We start from the raw sequence: 9,525 nt of genomic DNA, 5'->3' as shown, positions 1-9,525 counted from the left end.
TGAATTGGTCCAAACTGGGGTTTTTAGAGGCTCCCTCCACCATGAATTGGTCCAAACTGGGGTTTTTAGAGGCTCCCTCCACCATGAATTTGCCCAAACTGGGCTGTTTAGAGGCTCCCTCCACCATGAATTGGTCCAAACTGGGTTTTTTAGAGGCTCCCTCCACCATGAATTGGTCCAAACTGGGGTTTTTAGAGGCTCCCTCCACCATGAATTGGTCCAAACTGGGGTTTTTAGAGGCTCCCTCCACCATGAATTTGCCCAAACTGGGCTGTTTAGAGGCTCCCTCCACCATGAATTGGTCCAAATTGGGGTTTTTAGAGGCTCCCTCCACCATGAATTGGTCCAAACTAGGGTTTTTAGAGTCTCCCTCCACCATGAATTTGCCCAAACTGGGCTGTTGAGAGGCTCCCTCCAGCATGAATTGGTCCAAACTGGGGTTTTTAGAGGCTCCCTCCACCATGAATTGGTCCAAACTGGGGTTTTTAGAGGCTCCCTCCACCATGAATTGGTCCAAATTGGGGTTTTTAGAGGCTCCCTCCACCATGAATTGGTCCAAACTGGGGTTTTTAGAGGCTCCCTCCACCATGAATTTGCCCAAACTGGGCTGTTTAGAGGCTCCCTCCAGCATGAATTGGTCCAAACTGGGGTTTTTAGAGGCTCCCTCCACCATGAATTGGTCCAAACTGGGGTTTTTTCGAGGCTCCCTCCACCATGAATTTGCCCAAACTGGGCTGTTTAGAGGCTCCCTCCACCATGAATTGGTCCAAACTGGGTTTTTTAGAGGCTCCCTCCACCATGAATTTGCCCAAACTGGGCTGTTTAGAGGCTCCCTCCACCATGAATTGGTCCAAACTGGGTTTTTTAGAGGCTCCCTCCACCATGAATTGGTCCAAACTGGGGTTTTTAGAGGCTCCCTCCACCATGAATTGGTCCAAACTGGGGTTTTTAGAGGCTCCCTCCACCATGAATTTGCCCAAACTGGGCTGTGTAGAGGCTCTCTCCACCATGAATTGGTCCAAATTGGGGTTTTTAGAGGCTCCCTCCACCATGAATTGGTCCAAACTGGGGTTTTTAGAGGCTCCCTCCACCATGAATTTGCCCAAACTGGGCTGTTTAGAGGCTCCCTCCAGCATGAATTGGTCCAAACTGGGGTTTTTAGAGGCTCCCTCCACCATGAATTGGTCCAAACTGGGCTGGTTAGAGGCTCCCTCCACCATGAATTGGTCCAAACTGGGCTGGTTAGAGGCTCCCTCCACCATGAATTGGTCCAAATTGGGGTTTTTAGAGGCTCCCTCCACCATGAATTGGTCCAAACTGGGCTGTTTAGAGGCTCCCTCCACCATGAATTGGTCCAAACTGGGCTGGTTAGAGGCTCCCTCCACCATGAATTGGTCCAAATTGGGGTTTTTAGAGGCTCCCTCCACCATGAATTGGTCCAAACTGGGCTGTTTAGAGGCTCCCTCCACCCTGCTTTCCCACAACTCTGCTGGTTAGAGGCTCCCTCCACCATGAATTGGTCCAAACTGGGCTGTTTAGAGGCTCCCTCCACCATGAATTGGTCCAAACTGGGTTTTTTAGAGGCTCCCTCCACCATGAATTGGTCCAAACTGGGGTTTTTAGAGGCTCCCTCCACCATGAATTGGCCCAAACTGGGCTGTTTAGAGGCTCCCTCCAGCATGAATTGGTCCAAACTGGGGTTTTTAGAGGCTCCCTCCACCATGAATTGGTCCAAACTGGGCTGGTTAGAGGCTCCCTCCACCATGAATTGGTCCAAACTGGGCTGGTTAGAGGCTCCCTCCACCATGAATTGGTCCAAATTGGGGTTTTTAGAGGCTCCCTCCACCATGAATTGGTCCAAACTGGGCTGTTTAGAGGCTCCCTCCACCATGAATTGGTCCAAACTGGGCTGGTTAGAGGCTCCCTCCACCATGAATTGGTCCAAATTGGGGTTTTTAGAGGCTCCCTCCACCATGAATTGGTCCAAACTGGGCTGTTTAGAGGCTCCCTCCACCCTGCTTTCCCACAACTCTGCTCGTTAGAGGCTCCCTCCACCATGAATTGGTCCAAACTGGGCTGTTTAGAGGCTCCCTCCACCATGAATTGGTCCAAACTGGGTTTTTTAGAGGCTCCCTCCACCATGAATTGGTCCAAACTGGGGTTTTTAGAGGCTCCCTCCACCATGAATTTGCCCAAACTCTGCTGGTTAGAGGCTCAATCCACCCTGATTTTCAAAACAAATGTTGGTGCCAACCTCAACTTACTACAAGGGCCAAATTCACTGCTGGTGACAAGCTCTCCTCACTGCAAGTGCCAAATACACATGTTTCAAGGTGTTTTCCTACTGTCAGAGAGGTGGTATTGAGTGTGTAAAGTGTGTAGTTGTTAGGCTGTGATGTTGGGGTAATAGAGGGTCTTTGGTGTGTTAGATGCCCCCAGACATGCTTCCCCTGCTGTCCCAGTGTCATTCAAGAGGTGTTGGCATCATTTCCTGTGGTGTCATAGTGGACTTGGTGACCCTCCAGACACGGATTTGGGTTTCCCCCTTAACGAGTATATGTTCCCCATAGACTATAATGGGGTTCGAAACCCGTTCGAACACACGAACAGTGAGCGGCTGTTCGATTCGAATTTCGAACTTCGAACATTTTAGTGTTCGCTCATCTCTAGTCATTTGTACTTCCACGTCCCTGTCCCTGCTGTGAGTGCGCTGAATTGAAAACAACACACTGTACAAGCATATTTGTGTCTGGATGATCCAGGGCCCAACAGCATGGCATCACAGGCTGCATGCGGGCTATAGCCTGCAGGTTGTGCACCCCTGACCTAGACCAGAGTTCTATAGACAGTTTGACTGTTTTATTATGTCACTTTTATTTCCTAGTTAGCAAAGTTTCTTTATGCTTGGATATAACTTTTTCCGTTCAAAATTCTCTACAAAGCCGTAATGTATTACAGAACAGGGATCTGTCCTGTGTGCTTCAGTATTACACAAGTCCACACGTGAGGAAGCAATAAATGTCTTATAGATATCTACATATGAGACAGTCACAGGAGTCACAAAGATGTTCTTAGATCAGCACAGTAGTGTTCTGATGTGCTAGAGCTCAGGAAGTTCTCTCATGTTTGTGGCTTAATTTACATTTTTACTCCTTAGATCAATGATAACCATTAGAAAGCCAAAGATGAATAGTTGACAACCTGCCAAATCAACCCTCTTCTCACAGCAGTATATCTGATATCACGGCTCACTGTATGTTATTTACTGAGGAATGCAAACTGCTCAAAGTGTCTCCTAACAAATGGGATGGCTTTGAGGTGTAGTGTCGTTTTATAAGATGGTCAAAGTTTCAGTCAAAGACAGTCAAGTTTCCTTGACATAACAGCGATGATTCAATGTCATCAGATTCTGTACAGGGCTTGTATTTGTTAAATTGTACTTATTGGCTTTTGTGAATAGGACATTGCAAAGAAAAACTGTCTACTAATGTGCTCATTTTGGAGATATTTTCCCTTATCCCTGATACTCTACATGTGCGTGTAGTGAAAACTGTGAGCACCATTTACAAATTCATTACTGCATTACTTTATGGTATGACATATATGGTCTACCATATTATGGTGGAATTAACCCCTTGAAGCATATGGCAGTACACAGTGAAGAGTATTAATCATAGCTGATAAATCTGCCACACAAGTGATGTGTGCAACGTAAAATGCCACTTAAAACAATATGTGTTTTTGTTTTAAAAAATTGCAAACCTGGGGCTTGTGGAATTTTTTTTACACTATAAAATGGACATATGATCTTTAGAATTCTGTCCTGAATGTCTGCAGTAAACAATACTCACAGAAATAAAAGAATGTATGTTGTAAATTGTGCCCTGATTATCAAAATTAAATTGTAACCTTTACATTAATTACAATGTTCTAAATATTGTGGCCCATATTTAATAAGGCTGATGCACCTCAGAAGTGTCCAAAAATATGTCTCACATTGGCACATTGTTACGCATCTTGGCCCCTGCGCCCCACTCACCACTTTTGTAGACAGAGTGTAGAGCTGGGCAAGAATCTAGATGGGCCAGATTGGGGGCGCCCCACTCCACCATATTTACTATATGCCACACTATTAAACTGATGAGAGTTATATCACAAATCTACACCAGTTCCTGGCTGGCCTAGATTTCTGACAAGGCGCATGTACATGATCAAGAATTACTAAGTAGCCAGAGCCTCTTACAGCTGTTGGGGAGTCCATTAAGATTGTTGTAATAATCACATGTCTTCTGTCTTTAATAAATTTCCCCCTTCATCTTATTTGAGAGCAGAATACTTACAATAGTTTTTGGACACCTTGCAATCTTGTAGATTTTAATTAGACTGATGAAGTGACCGACACAACATAATGGAGGAAAAGTCAAAATAAAGATATAGAAGTAGTGTGAGTACCAGGAGCATAGTCAGTGACCAAGGTCGAAAACAGGAGCAATAGAAATAACATTTCAAATGCATAGGAAGAGCTTTTCCCTTTAAGTACGCTGTCCAATATTATTGGGTTCAAGATGCCAAGTCAATCTGGAACTGCTGCAGATGGACCACAGTGGAGAGCAAGGAGCAGGAGCAAAAGCTGTGTCTAGTTGCCTAGCAAGCAGGTGTAGTTGTTGGGAGAAGCCAAGACAGCGTGGCAGAACACAGTACCTAGAACTGAAGTGACTAACAGTATGCAAGCTAACACAATAACATTGCATTTGGTGCACAGCATGTATGCTAGCTTATAGCGCAATTTCAGCAGAAATTATCTTTTATTTTTATTCTCCCTATTATGTTTTGCCAATTAGTTCAACAATCTAATTAAAATCTATAAGATTGCAAGGTGTCCAAAATTGTAACTATACAGCTCTCAAATAAGATCAAGGGGGGGATTTATTAAGATTGGTGATTATTACAACAGTCTTCATTGGTTCTCCAGCAGGCATAAGATCTTAGTAATTCTTCAAAATGTAGATGCGCCAGTCTGGTTATGCAGAACAACCTGCTGTGATAAATCTGGCGCAGTTCCTGCCTGTCAGGTCTACTTTTGCCTGTATACTTCTATGACCGCATTAATATATCTCCCTCAAACAGCTGACTTCAAAATCAAGTGAAGACTTGAGGCTGAATGATATTGCATTTCACAGTACAATTTCTGAATCTACCACAAGAGGGTGGAATATTCACAGCGTACCATCAGTAATTTGTGATCTATTGGTACTCTTACCTGTCACCCACCAATATACATAGTTCACACAGAATAAATAATTATATTTATTAATATTTTACATTTATGTTCTAGCAAGTATCAGCACTTAGTGATTAAATGTATCTCTGGAAATGTATGTCAGCAGTGGCTTAACTAGGAATGGCGGGGCCCCGTGGCGAACTTTTGACATGGCTCCCCCCCCCAACCTCGACCGATGCCAAAGTCCTCGACCGACCCCCTCCTACGCATTTCTGCGCTTTCTATTATGCCCCATAGTGGCCCCTTAACACAGTATTATCCCCCATAGTGCCCCTGCACACAGTATTATGTCCCTTAGTGCCCCCTGCACACAGTATTATCCCCCATAGTTGCCCCTGCACACAGTATTATCCCCCATAGTTGCCCCTGCACACAATATTACTCCCCATAGTGGCCCCTGCACACAGTAATATCCCCCATAGTTGCCCCTGCACACAGTATTATACCCCATAGTGGCCCCTGCACACTGTATTATGTCCCTTAGTGGCCCCTGCACACAGCATTATCCCCCATAGGGGCCCCTGCACACAGTATTGTGGCCCCTTCATACCGTATTATCCCCCATGGTGGCCCCTGCACACAGTATTATCCCTCATAGTTGCCCCTGCACACAGTATTACTCCCCATAGTGGCCCCTGTACACAGTATTATCCCCTATAGTTGCCCCTGCATATAGTATTATGTCTGTGGACAACCATAAACAATTATTATACTGTGGGGTCTTTTCAGACCCCAGAGTATAATTATCGGAGACCCGGGGGAATAAAAACATAAAAAACTACTGTTACTTACCTGTCCCCCGGCTCCTATGCGGTCTTCTCCGCTGCCTTCTCCACTGCTGTCCTTGTTCAATGACGTCGGACATCACATGACCCGGGACGCAGACTGGGTTCATGTGACGTCAGAAAGGACGTCAGGAAGGAGGCCTGGCAGGATCGTAGAGAGGTAAGTAACATGTTTTTTATGTTTCTTACCCCTCCCGGTCCGCCAATCATTTTACTCGGGGGTCCGAAAAGACCCCCGAGTATAATGATAGCAGCGGTAGTGGCTGTCACCGGGCCCCTAATGTTCCGGGCCCTGTGGCAGCTGCCTCCGCTGCTATGGCGGTAGTTACGCCACTGTATGTCAGCAATAATGGACAGTTTCAACATTACAAATATTACTGGCTGGAGTGTGAAGATAAAATGTTTCACAATACACAGCTTATGTTTCATGTGTGCACTGCTATGTGAGTCTTTTATGAGCTTTTATAGCACTGAGGTCCAGTTCACAACTGCATTCGGGTCTCTGCTTGGTGACCCCCCCTGAACAGAAACCTAAAACGGTTACTTTAATGGGGTCTGTGTGGTTTCTGCACAAAACATGCAGAGAGAAAAGTGCTGCTAGCAGATACGGACGGACCAGCCCATACTTCTTCTCTGTTTCTTCCAGCGCACTATTGTCCCAGCGTTGCTCTGTTCTCTGCAGCCGACACTCCACCTGCAGAGGAGTGGAAGCTGCAAAGTAGAGGTGGATTATCCTCTGCAGAGCAAAGAACATTGCAGGGACTATAGCATGCGCCAGCAGTCACAAAATAGGGAGGAGCCATCCCACAGGAGGAAGCCTGGAAGGAAGAGAGGTAAGTATAATGGAATGGATGGGGGGGGAGTAGTACTGACATTCCATTTTCAGAAATGGGGAAACGGATCGTCACTGGACAACCCCTTTAATTGTAGGTGGGAAATAGCACAGCATTGTACAACAGGTACATAATGGCCAAGTGTGTTATGTTTGTGCTGATGTCATGGTGTGCATGGCTCCCCTAATGTGAGTAATTTAAGTTGTCTCACTAATGATATTTAGAGGGATAAGGCTAGGTTCATGTCTGCATCTGGCTCTTTGTTGTTTGAGCCCCCCAGAACATTAAAACAACAGTTAGCCATGAACCTCATAGACTATAATGGGGTCTGTCAGGTGTCCGCCTTTTTACACTGAATCCAATGAAGTGAAATGTCCTCCCTGTAGGACTTTTAATTTTGTCGGTTTCTGCAGAGGAGGCTCCAGCCTTAGCCAGTCTCAGTAAATAAATGTTATTGTTTGTGTAATGAAAAGTTACAACTTTCCAATATACTTCCTGTATCAATCCCTCACAGTCTTCCAGATCTGTGCATTCATTCACACTTAACATCAGTCCTTGGTCATGTGATGTACAAGCAGGTGCACAGTTCGTCACAGCACAGTAAGCAGACATCTATCTTGTAACAAGCTGTGCACCTGTGTGTGGATCACATGACAATGAACTGGAGGTAAGCAGAATGAATGACAGAAAGTAGAAATCTAGAAAACCAAGAAGAATTCATACAGAAAGTATTTTGGAAAATTGAGTAACTTTTCAGATAAAAATAACCCTTTTGTTCACAGGGCTCGGCAGCGGATGGGCAGTGGCAGCTCATGAATCCATAATTTATCTCTGGCAGTGTTACCTGCATGCTGCAAGGAATAGAGTAATGTTTCCAACTCTACTTAAAGGGATCCTATCATTCAAATTTTTTTTTCATTAACATGTCGAATAGCCTTAAGAAAGGCTATTCTTCTCCTACCTTTCGTTGTCTTCTCTGTGCCGCCGTTATTGATATTCCGGTTTTTGTCAGTATGTATGTAAATGAGTTCTCTTGCAGCACTGGGGGTGGGCCCCAGCGCTCAAACAGCACTGGGGGCATCCCCAATGCTGCCAGAGAACTCTCCAGCGCCGCCTCCATCTTCTTCTGGAACGAGGTCTTCACCGCGTCTTCTTCCGGCGGTGTCTTCTAACTTCTAGGTCTAGGGCAAGCCGACTGCGCATGCCCGCTGGCCATGAGAAAATGGCCGCTTACAGTGTATTGTAAGCGGCCATTTTTCTCGTGGCCGGCGGGCATGCGCAGTTGGCTTGCCCTAGGCCTAGAAGACACAGGAAGATGACGTTCCTGACGAAGATGGAGGCGGCGCTGGAGAGTTCTCTGGCAGCATTGGGGACGTCCCTAGTGCTGTTTGAGTGCTCGGGCCTGCTCCCAGTGTTGTGAAAGAACTCATTTACATACATACCGACAAAAACTGAAATATCAAGCAAACGGTGGCGCGGAGAAGACAACGAAAGGTAAGAGAAGAATAGCCTTTCTTAAGGCTATTCCGATGTGTTAATGAGAAAAAAAAGTGATTGATAGGATTCCTTTAAAGCTAAAACTAAACTTTTGAACACATTTTCATTTTCTGGAAGCATTTTTGGCCCTGACCGTGGTCTGCCAATTGACCTGTTCTAAATCAGGCGATGGCAATCTTTTTTGTTCAGCGTGCTGAGTAAGGCTGACAACCTCTATACTAAAGTCATATACCACAAACCATAACACAGGGGTTCTGTCACACTGTGCTCCCAGCCACATGTGTTTACAGCTGCTTGCCTAGATACTTCTGTCGTTTTCCATTAGAAGCAATGTAAGTACATGTGTAACTCACAATTAGTGGTAAATGTATATGACTGGGAGCAGAGTGACAAGGGTAATATTACACTATGTACATGGATGCTGCATTCATTCTGCAACTGCCGGTACTTTCACGTTTCTGTAAGTGAAACGCAGATTAATTTAATCCACACAATTCCTGGCGGTGCAGTAACAGCAAAACCACAGCCAGGAATTAATGGGTGTCACTTTTACCCCAAAGTGACAGCCATGGAGACTGGATTTGGCTATAGCCACATCAGGTACGGTGTATGTCACCTCCGTTAAAGAAACACCTTTAGGCCTCCTGCAATAAACAGCATGACCCATACATGAAAAATAAATTAAAAAGTATGGTCATATGCATTACAATTTAGTAACTCCTTGTGCCTCATATTAAATAGGACCTTTTATGTGAAAATGCAGTTTTATATACCGCTAGAAAACAGACAGTGCACTAAATTCAGCACACTGTCAGTTTTCCCGTTATGTGCCACAGAGCTGGAGGGAAATTAACAGCACTGATTCCTTACCACCTATCGATGACGCAGGGCGGTAAGGAACGCCCTTTAGACGGTGGGGAGTTTTCGGTGCCATTAACTTCTCCCTAGTCCCAGGGCACATACCTGAAATTAGCACACTGTTTGCTTTCTAGCTGTATATATAAACTGCACTTTCATGAGGTCATTAAAGGTCCTCTTTAATACCAATTAAAGAGGACCATGAAGGTAAAATTTAGTATCTTCATCATTGAGGTCATTTATTGGTACCTCCATATGTATGTCTCACTTA

This window comes from Leptodactylus fuscus, chromosome 4, assembly GCF_031893055.1.
Source record: "Leptodactylus fuscus isolate aLepFus1 chromosome 4, aLepFus1.hap2, whole genome shotgun sequence".
Classification (NCBI taxonomy): Eukaryota; Metazoa; Chordata; class Amphibia; order Anura; family Leptodactylidae; genus Leptodactylus; species Leptodactylus fuscus.
This window is presented reverse-complemented; position numbering follows the sequence as displayed.